Consider the following 16,962-nt stretch of genomic DNA (forward strand, 5'->3'; position numbering starts at 1 on the left):
TGACTTCTGTAGTATTTTGGGTTTTATAATGAAATTTCAAACCCAGAGTAACATTTAAAGTTAAATTTCATTTATTTCTTCCTCTCTTCCAGATAATTATTTGAATAATTTACTTCGCGTATGAACATATAAAACCACCATAAACAAATGGAGGTTCCTTTTTGTTTGTTTGTTTCTGTTTTGAATGCTAGCAGTCCTTTTGTTCTGGACTGTTTGTGCATCTGGCTGTGTCCCAGCTCTGGCGTGGTGTGTTGGGCAGAGGCAGCTCTCAGACCTGGGCTCTGACACACTGGTTACTGCCAGCACACAGCCGCTGCTCTGTGGGCTGAAGCTTTCTAGAGTTGTAGTGTTTTCTATCTGTTCATACAGTTTCAGATTTATCTTTTTTTTTCCCCAGGTATTACATTAAATAAATTCCACTCACACCAAAGAATTGCTCTCATCTGCTCTTAATTTTCCTTTTGTGAAAGCTAATGGGTTTCTGGGAAATTAAATTACACAGTCATTTAGTGAAAGTGCTAAGTGCAGGGCATTTTTACCCTTGGGTTTTTGCTCACAAGAGCGTGTGTTAAGCTTAGTTTTCCCTTCTGTTTATGGTAATATTTCAATCAAATAGCTTTCTTAACATTTCTTTACCTACAGTAATACATGGAGGCTTTCTCCGCACGCGGCGGGGGGCTCGTGTCCTTTGTGACACTATGCTGTAGCAGGTGTCTTCGTGTGCTCTCTGCCCCTTGAGACTTTGATCTCTCTCCTGGTGAGCAGCTGCGGCAGAGGGGCCCTGGCAGCGCTCCTCAGGTGGTGCTCAGGTGTGCCCGTGCCAGGTAGCTGCGTGGGCACAGCTGCCTGCCTGCTCTCCTGCCCTGGGCAGCTCCGGGCGCGGGGAGGTGAGGAGGGGTGAGCAGGTGTGTGGTGGGCGGCCTTCCCCCCTCCCTGCTCGCTGCAGGAGTGTGCTGGAGTGTTGAGGCACTTCATCCTTAACCATTCTGGAGTATTGTGCACGTTTAGATGATTTTTGTATCTCCAGATCAGTCTAGTTGTTAGCAGGCTTAGTCTGTAGTGCTGTGATTCAAGGAAGAAACTAGAAAGGTTTTCTTTCTGTCAAGTAAGCAAGTAAATAAATTTATTTTTGAAAACCCATCAAGCTGTACGATTACACTTTGTGCTAGGAAGAGGTGATGATTCCTTTTCACTGGATACTACCAGTGCCAGAGGTATCTTACAATCCACCGTGTGTCCCACAAGCAGAGCTTGAAGCTCTGGTGGTCCGTGGACCGTGGTGGTGCTTGCACTGTGCACTGACGGGAGAAAACAACGGGACCTAGTGCTAATTGTGTTGGAAGAAGATGCAATGTTGCCTTCTTCAAAATGGTCTCACAGTTGAACCCAGATTTTTTGTCATACGAAGTACTTTTGAATTGGCCGTCTGGGAATAAATATGCAAAGCCTGTGGCTTTTACATTTTGAAATATTTTAGTTCTGATAAAATTTGTTCTGCCAAGCTTGGGTTTTAGTTAATGCAGTCTGATACATTTGAGTGTTGATTTATTCACAGTGTACTCTGCCTCTGAAAAGGGGAATAAATAGTAATCTGATGAAATTTTTAAGTCTTGTATTTCCTCTTTGTTATAACATGTCAGTTTAGCTGCTGCAGGGTATGTTTATCTGTTACAAGGCTCATCAGTGCATGAAATGCTGAAAGGGCATATTTCTCTCCTGTGGTTCCTGCCATCCCTGGGCACTTGTAGATGTGATCCGGTGGATGGGATCAGCTGGGTGAAGCTGTAGGATTTTAAATTTGAGTCTGTCTGAAGGCGCCAAGCTCCCTTCTAGGGAGGAGGGGGTGATATTTTCCCATTCTGGTGATGTAACTTCCCCATGAGGCAGTTGCTTAGGGATCTACATAATACCTATTATCCTGTTCAAATAGGAGGCTGTAGAAAGCTCACTGGTGATTAAAAGATAATTTTGTAATTTTTCATGCCTTGTCTTTGTTTTGTAATAAAGATGTTTGCATATTGCCAGGTGCATAAAAATCATTTACTTAATCTCTATTTCATTCCATTAATTTCTTTTTTCATTCTTGCATGCATGTAGCTGTAGCCTGTGAGTTGCTAGCAGTCCAGTTTTTAATAAATACAGCAGCCTGTATCCAGTGATTAAATTCTGAACTGATCAACCAAAGTGTTCTAACTAGACTGCTTGTGCCAAAACAAGTGGCTTTTGTGATTTGGGGCATTATAGTATTTGCATTAATATGATTTGAAGTTCTAATAGTTTTCATTAGAGATTGGGGTTTCGTGAGTCAAATGTTTGTTGCTGCTGGAAATCTGACTTTGTTTAGATAACAGACATCTTGGTGGGGAAAACAAACCAGATAAAATAAAAAATGCAGTTTTATTTTTCAGGTGCTTGGGGCTGTTGGACCTCTAATACTATAATTTTTGTGAGTTGCCTGAGCAGCTGCTGCATTTTCTGTAGACCTCTAAGACACTATAGGCGTGCAGTGCTTCAGCTACATAATAGATGAATGGAACAAGTACCATCAAAAGAAAACAAAATTTTAAAATTTGATTTTGGTGATAATGTCTGGACACTTTCGCTTCAATCTAATGTTGCACTAAAGTTTTGTTTTGGAAAAGTGGATGAAAAACTTTCATGTAACAGAAATGTGCAAAGACCAGAGGAACAGCAACTCATTCTGTTAAGAGGTGGTTGTAACTTTATTTGCGAGGCTTTCTTGGTTGCTGGCTTTTAATGTTTTTCTGTCAGCATTGCAGCTTTCACACAGGTGTGCATCTTCTGTCGCTCTGACACGTGTGTAAATTGGGTCAGAGGAAAATTCTGCGGAGTTATTTCCTTGGCATCCTTGCGGAGGGTCACTTGGAGAAATAGTGTGTGTGGAAGCTTCACCAGGATGGCATTTGGTGGAGGGGAGGGTGCTGCTTGGTTGGGGTTTTTTTGGAGGGTGCTCACACAGGTCCTCCATCTCAAGATGAAATATGAGGGAGAGTTGATGCATAATTTTATGTGATGATGTGTTACGTACACAATTAAAGAAACTCATACTATTTGGGTTTACTGTTACTGATTCTTTTAAAGAAAGCAATAACTGTAAATTAAGAGATAAAATGAAAAAGGTTGATTGAAGTGAGAATGAGAAAGAAGCACAGTGGTTACTATTGAGATGAGTTGATTGATTTACAAGTTTTTTGCAAAACTGGCAAAGTCTGACTGTGAGACTTAAAGGTTCCCTACTAGGGAACCAAAGGCAATAAAATATATAATGTGTAAATGTACAGTGTGTAAATTCAAATTGGAATTGTACAGACCATGGGCAAAACTAGTGTTATGATTGCAATAACTGCAGTGAAATTTAAATTTACTTCCCATTTTAATGGGGACCTCTAAAACAATCCTGGCCTTTTGGATACACGTAATACAAATAAGGCATCTTGCAATGTCTTCCTCGTATACGGTGGGACATAGAAGGCAGAAGTCTGGAGAGTAATGTGTGACTTGTTAACAGTCTTGTAAGCTTCAAGGCTGATCCCTGGGGTTTGCATTGAATACCTAAGTGCATGACTGTATCATAAATAAACTTCTATCACGTTTAAAAAATGTTCTGCAGTGATAGGAAGGAGTGTACTTGTATGTTCTTTATCAGGATACTGCAGTTTTAAGTATGTTTGCTCCGTGGTAGGAGCAAAGAGAAGTTTGTACTATTTTGATGTGATAAATAACACTTCCGTTTCTGATGGAATTAATTTCTTTCCTATGACATCTTTATTTCACATATTGCTGGTCCATTACAAATTGTCAGCTCAGATTTAACTTATTTATATATTTATTTGAATTCTTGAGGTACTTCCCAGCGTAAACTGATTGATCTGCTAGAATCAAGATGTACAAAATTAAACTTTTTACAGAAACATATTTCTTAAATTATGCCTTACCTGTCTTAAAAGTTGCATTGCATTATGAAATACTGTAGAGAATTTTCTGATCATATAATTCTAACTTCAAAGGAGTTTTCAGAAGCTCCTATGTGAGCTATACTATAGAAAATATTTGGCACACCTTAATATTCTACCTATCAGTCAAAAAATGAGAACTTCTCCCCCATATTTGTAAGTTCATGTCGCTGTAATTTTAGAGATTTCATTTCCTTATGGATGTGCTTTATTATTATACAGCTTCAAGTTTGAAAGATACTGGAATTGGTACAGATATGCTAGATCAGAATCTGAGCTCTTGCTTATTTTCCAGGATACAGTTTTTTACTTTATATTTAGAGAAATATCATCCTTTCACCTGGCATGAATTAGACCTTTTTTCTCAGTGATAGGTGAGGTGATTTTTTTTTCAGCAATGCTGTGTTCTGTGGTGAAAGATGACCAAATATATTTTACCATCACTGAAAAAAAATTTCTTTACATCTTCTGGGACTGATATTTTTAAGCTTCAGATAAATTTCGTTAGCATTAGTAGTGTTTAAAAATAGTTTTAGATATAACAAAGCTGAGAAATCCTCATGCCTTTTTGTGTGTGTGTGTGTATCCTATGCTTTGCTGGGTACTTTGCAGGTTGTCTGCGGGAGCTCGGCCTGAAGTCACTTGTCCATGCGATGCTCTGTTTACCTTGCACCACTACGTTGCTCTTGCCCAGCATAGCGGGGGCTTGAGGGTTATTTTGTTTTGTTTGATTACAGAGTGGTGGGAGGAGGAGCGATGATTGCGTTGTCTTTCTGAGCCTTGGCTGCATTTTAAAATTTTTTTTGTTCACTGCTTTTATTCATCAGTGACAATTTATAAACAGTGCATGTTTCACAATGATTTCAGCCTTGAGTGCCAAACAACTGTATGATTTTGTTCCTTTGTTTGACAGCTATCTGGCACTCAGCCCTGGGCACAATTATAACAAATAGTTTTGTCCAGTACGCTTGTATGTTCCTTATTTCAATTAAATTTTTGCTATTACATTAGAAATGTATCTTCCTAAAAATGTGGTTCAAAAGGCACATGGTAAAAAAACCAATCCAAAGCCTTTTAAAATCTGATAAAGGAATTGGGTATAAATTTGTTCCATCACTATTTTGGAGTTGAGGGGAGGAGGGGGCAGCAGGGTAAACAAAGAGAGGCCTGTAGAAAAATACTGCTGTGTTTAGTTGGTTCAGTTGCACCGTTACAAACTATGAAAAAGAATATAGTTTGTTGGCAGGAGGAAAAAGCGCATGTGTTTCTCCAGTTGGTAACCATTTTATCTAGGATAGTTTATGTATGTATAGACAATAAACAATGGGCTTTTAGCTATTTATTTAGAACAGAGTAAAGCTAAATAGTACTTTTAAAATAGAGAATATTTTCTGTATTGATTTATCTCATTTTACCTACGTAGAAGAAAATTTATAGCCCAAATGTCTTGAACTCAAGGTACTGCGTTTAGTTGGCTTGGTTGACATTCTCCAATATGAAGGAGGAATGCTTGCCTGTTAAAGTGTGCTTTGAGTTTCTGTTTTGTGTGCCTCCCCCTCTCTCCCCTGCTCTGACACAGCTTGGTCTCATGATAGAGACATAGTGCAAATGCCAGTAAACCAATGTGAAATAAAACACCAAATGGAAAGGCAGTGATTCATCAGGAGAAAATGTTATCCAGACCCCAGTAACTTTTTTTACTTCTTTTAACCTGTGCTCTCAAGCATTGTTATTCCCTTGATAATCATTTGCAGCGCTGTTATTGAACTCAAAGCTGGGTTTTTAAAGTTGCCGTTGCCCTTCTACTGATCTCTCCTACTTTCTTGATGGTACTTTTGTGCTGCTTTCTTGTTTGTTAATGCAATGCAATTGTGTCATTTGTCCAGTTTATTTTCTTCAAAAAATGCCAAAGCCTCAGAGGTAGGAAATAATGTAAACTTTAATTTACACTACAATCATTAATAGAATCATCTGTCCTCAAATCTGTAGAGTACAATTTTACTGAAGTCTTACTTTGTGGTTAACTTGTATTTTTGTCCCTTGAATGCACCCATCTGGATCAGTACACTGTTCCACCGAGCATTTTAAGGCTTGTGCTCAGCTGCACTTTGGGATTTTCCTGTCTTTACCTGGCTTGTCTGTCTGCCTTGGTCTGTTGACTTGTTTTGCCACTCTTAAGAAAAGACCATTTTTATGTGGTTTTGTGCAAATGTGTTGCTCTTTGTAAAGATTTCTTTTCTTTTTGTTTTCTTCATCTTAAATGTAAAGAAAAGGTGAATTCTAAAACTGCTTATGCTCCTTTGCTTGCCCTGTGGTACGAACCTGGCTGTAATGCCTGACTGTTGAAGTCCAGACTATATAATTTTTTCACTTTCTCTCTGGGTTTTTGTGGTTCTTTCTCTGTGCACCTGTTAGTGGCCAGTGCTGTTGGTGGGCCACCATGGTAGAGGAGTCTTTCTCCAGCATGGGTCTTTTTGTTTGTTTGTGAGACATTTGTATACTCAAAATTGGCATCTTCTAAGAGGTCTTTAAGTGCAGATTCTGAACAGGGGTGCTGTGTAGTAGTGTAAATTTTCCCCTTCACAGGACAGATTATTGGGCAATAGATATGGAAGATGAAAACTTCATATTGTAATGAGGTATAGTAATGAATTCACTAGTACTCTGTTATAAATGCTAGAAATTGTGGTGAATGAACAAGAGAATAATAAAAACCAATATAGGAAAATACATTTTAAAGTGGAAAAATAATAATTCATTGATGGCCAACTTCTAAAGAATATCAAAGCAGGACTAAAGCTTAGTTACATTGGAGGAAGGGATATAAGCCAGATGATAAAATTAGACCTGAAATAGTTTGAATGCAAAATTAGTGAAAATTTGCTTATTTCTCTGTTAGGTCACAGTAAGGGGAACTTTGCAGTTTTCCACTGCAAAAAACAAATTCACATACACATTATTAGTGCCCAGTGTTTTGTTATTTGAAATGTGTCCTTTTTACTGCAGCTTCTGAGATGTGTGTGGATGTTTTTCAGAATGCTTGATCCCTTGTAGCATGTACCATGCTGCTCAAGGCAAGAATCTTTAGATGTCACAGTCGTCTTGCCACACATGATGAATCACTTTGCCTAAAGATTTTCTGCCCGCAAAGCCTCTGGGGTGGCTCTGTCTCCCTAAGGATGTTCTGTTCAACTGGCCATCTGAGCTAACTGTGCTGTGACCACTTTGTAAAGTACTAAATCCAAACTTTTTCACATTTTATTTCTGTCTGTACATAATAAAAGGGAACATATACAGAGAAGTAGTTTGGCTTTAGAAAGACAGTATTGCCTTGAACTTGTTTTGTTTGAATTTATTTTTTTAAATTTAATTTGCTCGAGAATCATGTCAAGTGATTGTAACTGCAGGATACCATCCAAAATGTGTTTTCCCAGATTTTCCCTTTTTAATTTCTTTTTTTTTTTTTAATATTGCCAATAAACCAGTGTATGTAATGAATTTAATGTCTTTCCTGATTGTGTCCCTCTTTGGATACGTTCTTTGGTCGAATTGGCCTGTCAGAGAGGATTAGTGGCAGCTGGTAATAAAACCTGAAGTTTCAAGATATTGAACAGGTATCTGATTGATTATTTCCTTTCAGAGGTCCATAAATTTGCTGTGGGGAGCTCGGGGAACCACTCCAACAAGAACATTTAAAATATATATGTTTTAAATGTTTTTAGGATTTAAAGAGCAATTCATGCTTTTGAAATAGTTCAAAATTTGTGGTAGGTAAACTTAAATTCATATCTGGTTATTCATTTTTCATATTCAGTGGGCTAAAACAATATGGATTGAACTCTTTGTTGTGACAAATCTGTAGAAGTAATATATCAACAATAAGACATAGGAAGTGTCAATTACAGCAAGTAAATTTTATTTTTAGCTTTCTTTTTAAAAAATTATTATTAATTTTTTATATTCTTACCCTTCCTGCCTTTTTGCCTTTGGTGTCTTTATGGTAATACACATTCCTGTCTTCTCTCCTTCCCATGTCATCAGTGGAGTGCCTAGCTCCCTTTGTAGCCTGTTCAAGGTCTGTTGTTATGAGGAGGAGGACGTGGCCCTTCACCTGCTCTACTCCTTCCCCTGAGGAAATTCATGAGCAGACCTCGGCAGTGAGGGGTGGCAATGTAACTTCCAACTATTAGATGCCATGTTTCATCTTCTGCAGTTGTACAAAGAACCACCTTTTCTAACTTATGCCTCCATTCTCCTTTATGTCCTGTTGACCATTTTCGAATATTTGCTTAAATAAGCATTGATGGGAGAACTGCTCATCTGTTTTCTTTTTTGGATGACAAATATAAATTTAAAGAAATTCCACAGACTTCCCTTTTTTCCCCTTTAGATATTGATTTTTAAAAAAAATAACTCTCCATCTTGTAGAAGATATTTTCACTGCCAAAGTAGTGGATTCTTTAAATACACAAAAGCTCTGAGCTATTGTGTATATATTCTCTCTATCATAACATAGAAATCCTTTTGTTGAAAATGTAGAAGATATCAACTCTTTAAGAACCAGCTCAGTAACTACTGAAAAAGTGCCCAAAATATTCCTCATAGCTTTTTCAAAAAAAGTGAAAACAAACCCCCCCCTCAGCCTCCATGTTATTCCAACACTTCTTTGCAAGGAGGTTTTAACCTATAGAAGATAACTTCTTGGTCCTTGTCCCAGTTATTTTTTTTCTCATTAAAGATTTTGGTTTTGTTAGCTTCTTTACATTTGCAACTCTTCAACAGATGCAGTCTGTGTCACATTGAAAAAATGGTATTGGAATGAATGTCTTATTTAACACCTGAAAGTATAGCATGATTAGTTAGAAAAATGCTTATTTGGAAGTCAAAGCCAGCTATGCTTGCCCAAGGTTTCATATTCTTTTTTTTTTTTATGATGAATCCAGCTGTGAAGCCTGAATGGAAATCAGACAGCTTGATGCTAACAGCTGATCATAAGGAGTCCAGTTAGGCAGAGCACAAAATGAATCATTTTTGTTGACCCTGGATAAAGCTGAGTAACGTCAGTATAGCTGATTAGATAGAAGGGAGCACTTAGGCAGTATCTAAACTTTAGAGCACTCAATGGAGCTGGGTTTGAATGTTTCTGCAGTAGTTAAAGGGAATTCTTAGTAGCGCTGAACATTTTCTTTGGATCTGAATGCTTATAAGAATTGCTTTCATGGAGGGAAGTAGATTCTTAATTTGAGCTGTGCTTTCAGTTTGAAGTTTCTTTCATTGAATGAATTTTTTAAGGCTTCTTTTACTATTGGGCAAATGTGTGCCTCTTGTTAAGGTAATATTTGCATTGCCTCCCTGCCATTTAACCATTTTCACTCAAAAAATTGTACGACTCATTTGGTCTTAACTATCACCTCTCATAAGCTTCAACACATTCTTGCTTATGATTATTGTAAATATTAATTTTGCCTTATTTTTCATGCTGTGAGTAGTTTTTAAAGAAATCCATTTCAGGATACTGCACTGATAAGATGAGGTTGTTTTTGGTTTTTTATAACTGTTTTGTTCATTAACTTCTAGCTCCCTCTTTCCAAACACTGGTGCTTATCTGATTTTTGTGAATGAATTAATCAAAGCTACTTTTTGCAAGATAACTTTCCTAATTTATACATTATATACTTTTGAATTATATATGTTTTATTGATAACTTTGCTTCTGTATATTTTGGGGATAAGAACTGTAATATAACTAAATCTTCATTGGAGTCCTTTGCTGCAGAAGATGTTTCAGGAGTTATGTATTGTATTTTTTATGGATTAAAATTCATCTTACTGTTGTCATGATTCCTTCACTGATTTCAACAAACTGATTAAAATCTGTTAATGTACATCCTGACATCCTTACAGCCTATATAATTTATGTAACAATTAGATCCCTGATACCTGTGCCATGCACTTTTTAAAAACTCTTCTCAGAAGTTCACTAAAATGTGCGTCTGTCTTTGTGAAAATTCCCTGCTCATAAGCAGTACCACCTTCTGCCATCTTGGAATACCCTTTCTTGTGAAGTTTCTTTGATAAATCTTAATCCTATTGTGCTTTGGTTCCCATGTGTTGAGCTGAGCCTTTTAAAGGTGTAATTATGGCAAAAGCAAGTGCAAGCAAAGCCCCATTGCTTTCCCATCCTGGTCGATGAGAGGCTGGTTTTGTCTGAGGACAAGAAGAGGTTTAGTGGTTCATGCTGCCCACCAGAGTTCCCTGTGGCTTTGGCTTCACTCAGACAGAATTTTAGCACAGGGAAGGGAAGAGAGATGCCCAGATGGACCTGGAGACATGAGCTACCCCCTTGTTCTACATCTTACTTAATGTTTCCAGGTAAGGGTAAGCTTTACTGAGGCACTTGGATTTTGGATGGCATTCTTTGTCAAACTCCTCCCAGCACTTTCCATTGGGAATGTCAGCAGCTGTTAGTTTTTTGGCTCTTAAGAGATGTCAAGTCTGAGCATAGCCATCAACTTGCCCTGTGTTGCATATGAAGTGTAGTGAATATCAGTACTTAATTCATTATATGACATTTTCATTTCTTTTCAAGAGCTTTCAAAATAAAAGGAGCTGAATTTAATCTAAAAAATGGATCTTATTAAAGGAGAAATTCTGATTTTAACACTATAGGTTCCCCAAACACTGCAGTAATTGGCATTCTCTAAGTGCCCGGAATAGAACCAGTCATCAGGCCCTTAATTTAATAATTTATTGATTAATGATTTTTGTATTCTAATGAGGGAGAACACTTCCTCTGCTTCTGGTCAACATAATTCTGCAAAAGGATGTGAATATTCCTTTGATAATACTTATGTTTGTTCTTTAACCCTTTCATGCTCTTCTGTCTAACACCAAGTGTGCCACATTTTTATTGTGTGTAGGTTTTGGATTACAGGACTCGGATTTGGCCCTGTGGTTCTGTGAATCATACCCAGACTCTGAATTGTTAGCAAAATATAAATACTTCTGTGCATTTCCTTGAGGTCTTTGAAATAGAGAAGGGAGGAAGTCAAAGAAAGATTAGAAGGCCTGCAACACCACAAATCACTAAATTACTTGGATGCTAGCTATTATAAAAGTGTGCTATTTGCTTCTGAGATGAATTTTCCCCCCTCCTTGTATTAATGAATGAAATTATGCTGTAGTTCCTTTGTGTAGCCTCCCAGATAGGCTAGGAGGAATTGCCATCGACCTAAAGCAACATGTAGTGCTTCAACCTAAGAACTGTACTCTTATCATGCCTACATACTTATTTTTTCAAGCTCTCAGGAATTTATGTCCAAAAGCAAAACTGAGTTGGTTCAGTAGATGCTACATTTGCATATTTTTTAACTGTAAAATTTAGAGGTGTCTGCTCTTCATATAATCAGTTTAAAAAATACAGAAGTAAGACTAGGCTCTTTGCTTTGATACCATATGGTGGAGTCCTATCTACCTGGGCACTTACAGCATTCTAAACATTATATGTGTGTATTAGTAGTTTGTTTAGTCTTTTACATTGCAGTTGCAAGTTATTTGACTTTTGGCCCCAAGGCATAATGTAATTCCAAGAGAAGATGTGCTCCTTATCACATTTGTTTCCTGAGTATCTTTTTAACAGTGTGAATACTTAACAGTATAGTGTGATATGCTCTGGCAAAAATGTCACCATATCCCTATGTCCGTAATGTTTATTATACACCTGAGTCATCAATAACACAAACATAAATTAACATTTGTAATTGTTAACTAGTCAAAAGCAGCTAGTGCTGTGATCCAAGACTTGGTGTGTCAGGATCACATTGCATTGTGTACTTTATCTGCTTGTTTTAAAACTCATCTGTGATACTTGGCCTAAAAAATAAAATCATTTCTTTCCCTGAGAGGATTGGTAAGCATATCAATAATTTTTAATAGTTTTTTTGTTGTTGTTACCGGTGTTCCTGTTTGTTTCAGAATTTTGTCTTGCATATCACCAGGTCCAGCAGCACATTCTTTCATTGATTTTTTCATCCTGCTTTGTCCTTTATCTCTGCTTGCTTGCTATTGTTCAAGGGTCGCTTGGTGAAAGGTGTGAGCGTCATGCAGAGTTTATTTTGGAAAAATGAATAATGTTGCCATTGATCTGGTCTGAGCCGACTCCTTCCTCGAGCAGAAGTTCTTAGCTTTAGGTTGTTTCCTTCTTGCAGGCTCTGCTCGAATTGCAGCGTGGAGCCGGTGGTTGAGCTCTACCCAGCACTCTATTAATATGCACAACATGACCGGTTTCGGGGGAAGGTTATTAGAATGCTGGTTTGTATCCTCCAGTGAATGAAATGATGTGTGATTATGAAGTCATCAGGCATGGACCAGTAAGGCTCGAGAGAGCCTCCCCCCCAGGTCCTGGGGGTGCCATTGATTGGTGACCATGTGTTTGTGCCCGATAGACTGTGAAATGGTGTGTTGCTACACGGCTGTGTTGCACCTGCGCCCCACCGAGGTGATTGATTGGTTTGGTCATGTGGAATGTTCCCATCTGGTCTGCAGTAATGTGTTTTTTTTTGTTAGGGTTTTTTTTTCCTTCCTTCCTCTTCTCTCCCATTTCCCCTTCATCCACAAGCCGCGAGTGCTGGCTGGGGAGTCGGAGCAGGCAGTCGCAAAAGGCAGCGCTCAGCTTCTCCTTGTGAACAAAGTGGGGCTGCTGCAAGCACTGCTCTCAGTCCTGCTCAGAGATCAGATAGTCTAAGGGGGATCATGAGCAGCTTTCCTAAAAAACACAAACTGGAGGAGGGACGGGATACAACAACCGAACCCCGAAACCTCCGTGTCACTGCAGATTTCTTACTGATTTTACAAAAGCGCTCTGCTATTGTAATTAGATTACCCAAGTAGCGGTGCATGTGGAAGATCTTATTTAACCTCAGGAAAGTAGTAGTTTATTTATTGAAAACTACTGATGTTGCACTTTAAATGCCAAGAAATTATTTTAGTTCCTTTAAAAAAAATTCTATGGTTACATTGGGCGGTCTTGTTTGATATTTCTTAATCTCACTCCTTTTTCATAATTGATCTATTCATTCCACTTAATGACTAATTACATATCAGAGCACATCATCAGCAGCATTCATCATTGTAGAATGTAATAATCAATGACATTTCAACAAAGGAAAAAATAAATATGCAAATAAGGACTCATTAACATTTGCATGAGCTGTTTGAATAATCACGTTGCTGACAAGGCTGTAATTAACAGAAATTGATGCTGAGTTCAGTATTTGATAGTGTGTTTTCTCAGCGTTTTATTGTTGTCACTGCGGGGGCTGGAATGAAGTTCTGCTCTACTTGTACCTTGACTTAGGCTTGATGTGATGGGTTGTGCCAGGTAGCAGAGGCTTCTGGGAGTCCTTAATTCATCTGTGACCTGCACTTAATGCATAGAAAGATATTTACTTAAATTGCCATATTGCTAATGAAGGATTGTTAAATTCTTGATAATTGTATAACAACTGAAGGCAAACCTTTTTTCCCAAGTCAGGAAAACTAAAAATTATTCTTTTTTTTTTAATTGATAATCTTTTGCATGAGTCAGGCACTTTGAAACTATAGAATGTATTATTTACATTGAGAATAAGGTATTTATGTAGGGGTTTTGGGTTTTTTTCTCTCTTCTTAATCTGCCATACTGTATCAGTGTCAGGAGTCTTGAGCTTTATTGTAATTGAAAGTCACTTGGTAAGGAAAATGTTGTGTAATTATGAAATGTACAATCTCTGTCTCTTCCCCTCCCTTTTTATTATTGCAACTTTACTGCCTCCTCCCTCTTTTTAATTTTTTTAAAATTTTTTTTCCCCTCCCCCTGAAGCTTCCTCTTTTTGTCATGGATATCAACTGAAACGCACAAAACACAATAAAGCTGTTTATGTCAGTTTTTTTGGATGACTGTAAGTGCTGATTATAACAAGTTTAAGGAATTTCCTTTGTTGAGTGTGTACCCACGCCATATGGCTCAACATGGAACATTAACTTGACAGGGATAATGGATTGTGGTATATGGAGACAATTTTGCCTGCAGCTTCACTATAACTCATTCTGGTTGGGGATCACAAGTTTATAATATAGGATGCAGCAAACATCCAGATGGATTTACTTTACATAAAAGAGTTGCGTTTCTTTTTATTTCCTGCCTGTAATTGGGGAAAAAAAGACTTTAAAAAAAAGAATTAAAAAGTGGTAAAGAATAGGTCTTATTCAGGGAAGAAAAATCTTAGCATCTATGTAGTTGAAGTGTTTTGGATACACTGAAATGTGCATAGGTGAAGTGTTGTTACTTATACACACACGCACACAGTTGTTGAAATAACATCTCAAGTGCTTTCACTTTTCAGAATATTTCAAGATAGCTCCAGTTCTAGAAATAAATAATGTTCTAGGATAGTGTGAAAAAAGCTATTTAAAACATATCTCTGATTTTTACTTAAAGGCTGTTTTTGTCATAAGCGAAGTGACCACTTAATTAGCATTTGTGGTGCTTTGGTAATGCTCTGATAGTACCCTGTTTTCTTCTAGGAAAATAATCATTCTAAGTTTTTTGTGATACATGCAAAGAAAATACTGCAGAAATAATTCTACTTCAGTTTTTGCCTGATATAATAGTAAGTGTCCAAATGTCTTATAAATATAACAAAAGTCAGTATAAATCTAATGTGTCCTACTGATCTGCCTGCCCAAGGTAAGTCCTAATTTTATGAATACTTCTGCATCTAAGAGACTTTAAGCACACATAATCCCATTAAGCATGTATGTAGCTGTTTGAAGGATCAGGGTCATAAATCCATATTTAGGATTTCAAATAGAGCTACATGACATGGCTTCAGCATTCCTGTGCACTTGTGATTGAGTTATACTTCAAATAAAATTGGGTGCTTTGCTATCTGAAAAGCAGACATCTTTTAGCTATCAGTTTTGGAGATTCTTTTAAAACACTATTTTTTGAGGCTCTTAATTTTGACCTTCTGTATCCAATATAGCTGCTGTATTTTTTTAAACTGCTTTTGCATGGATAAGAATTTATTACTTTTTTTTTCAATTATCTCTTGAACAAGAGGTAAGTACCTGAGCAGATGGACAAGACATGGTTCATGGTTGGGCAAGAGAAATGCTGGTAGTGATTATAATAGGTACTGTTTGTCTGTCCAATTTTTCCCCCCTGTTACTGACTTAATATGTTGATATTACAGTTTAGCATCTTTAGGCATTATCCAAAGTTGCAGAAAGTAGACAGCTATAAAGAATCTGCATTTGAGAAGGGCACAATAAAAAGGATCACTAACTATTGACCTATGAAGAATCTGTGGTAGCTTAAGATGTGGGGTTTCTTTCAGGTTTTCATGCTGCAAATTATACTTGAAAAAGCTTCTCTAGGTTCATTCATCTTCCTCCTGCATGCCTGGCTGTGTGTGTGATAATCACAAACAGGTGAGATTTTACTATGGACTTAGGAAGAATCCAAGCAGCTATGTCTATGAAGTCCCCTATTTGCTACTGCCACTACAGCTACAACAAGACAGTCTCAGGAAAACACATGGATTTATCTTTAATATTTTCAATAAAACTGGCACCCTATTTGATGTAAAGAGGCAAAAACATAATCTCTAATGTACCAGTCAGATGGTAGGTCTTCAATTTATTGACTGCTGTTTGGGAAACACAAGGATAGGGAAATGTACACCAGTGTTGCAATAAACTTGAAGAATTTAAATCTGTAGATAAGAAAATTCTTTCCAGGAACTGTAAGGGGAGTTGACTATTTCTGCCAGATTCTGGACGTCTTGTCTCCTTTTAAGCTTCAGAAGCAAAAAAGGAGTCAAACCCTCAGCAAACACTTAATAAAATAGAAATTTTGAAATAGCATTTGTGTGTGTATCAGCATTTACCTACCCACTAAAGAACTTCTGCAGGACTCTATTTGCAGAAGAACATGAATGCTCTCCCTAGGTTACAGTGATAACTACCTACAACATAGATTATACTCCATTCACTGGAGTTCTGTGAAGGTGCAAGTGCTGCGTTGGCAATAAGAATGTTGCACTCTGTGTATGTTTCTTATTCAGGTCCTGGAAAAGCTACAAAAGCAAGCTTCACTTTTTTCTGGTCTTGTAATCTGTAGTGGCCTGTGGGGGTGCACGTAGGATCCAGTCTTGTTAATGGCTTAGTGCAAGGATGTGATAAAAGTCCAGTAAGTTGTCGGTAGAAAGGCCATCAACAGAAATTTATGAAGAGTAATGCTTGAAAGTGAATTCCACTGGCCTCTGACAGTAAGCTGCTGTAACCCTCTTTGATCCTCAAGGGCCTGCTGAATCTCACGTCAGTGGTTTGGGTACAAAGAGCAATGATTTAATTTTTGTTTCCCTAATGATTTATTACTGAATACTGCTGCAGCCTTTGGGCTACTGTGTTTCTTTACTGAGCTGCCCTTTAAAGGGACTCGCTCGGAAGCGGAGTCTGGGCCCACGCCGGTGCAAGGCCGCGCTGTCGGTGACATTTCCCTGCGCTGCAGGCCCGGGGCCGGGAGGGGGCGCTCTGGGCCCGGCAGCGGCCGCGCCGCGGGGAGCGGGAGCGCGCCAGCGCCGCCTCCGCCGCCCGGACGGCACTGTCCCTCTGCTTCGGACGGCTCTGTCCCCTCCGCCCCCCTTCGGACGGCTCTGTCCCCCTGCTTCGGACGGCTCTGTCCCCTCCGCCCCCTGCTTCGGACGGCTCTGTCCCCCTGCTTCGGACGGCTCTGTCCCCCTGCTTCGGACGGCTCTGTCCCCCTGCTTCGGACGGCTCTGTCCCCTCCATCCCCCTTCGGACGGCTCTGTCCCCTCCGCCCCCCTTCGGACGGCACTGTCCCTCTGCTTCGGACGGCTCTGTCCCCCTGCTTCGGACGGCTCTGTCCCCTCCATCCCCCTTCGGACGGCTCTGTCCCCTCCACCCCCCTTCGGACGGCACTGTCC

At 38.7% G+C, this 16,962-nt stretch overlaps 1 protein-coding gene and 1 long non-coding RNA gene across 9 annotated transcripts in view; one reads left to right on the top strand and one right to left on the bottom strand.

The window, feature by feature from the left end:
• The window catches only part of TCF12 (transcription factor 12), a 162,312-nt gene that overhangs the window by 60,644 nt on the left and 84,706 nt on the right, over positions 1 to 16,962 (top strand). The gene's annotated exons all lie outside the window — the stretch shown is intronic.
• Positions 7,804 to 16,616, bottom strand: LOC137481994 (uncharacterized). Its single transcript, XR_011003824.1, has 2 exons — positions 11,927 to 16,616; positions 7,804 to 8,763 (listed from the first exon to the last, which is right to left on the bottom strand). It is a non-coding gene; the product is annotated as an uncharacterized lncRNA (long non-coding RNA).

Source organism: Anomalospiza imberbis, chromosome 13 (genome assembly GCF_031753505.1).
Source record: "Anomalospiza imberbis isolate Cuckoo-Finch-1a 21T00152 chromosome 13, ASM3175350v1, whole genome shotgun sequence".
In the NCBI taxonomy this organism is placed as follows: Eukaryota; Metazoa; Chordata; class Aves; order Passeriformes; family Viduidae; genus Anomalospiza; species Anomalospiza imberbis.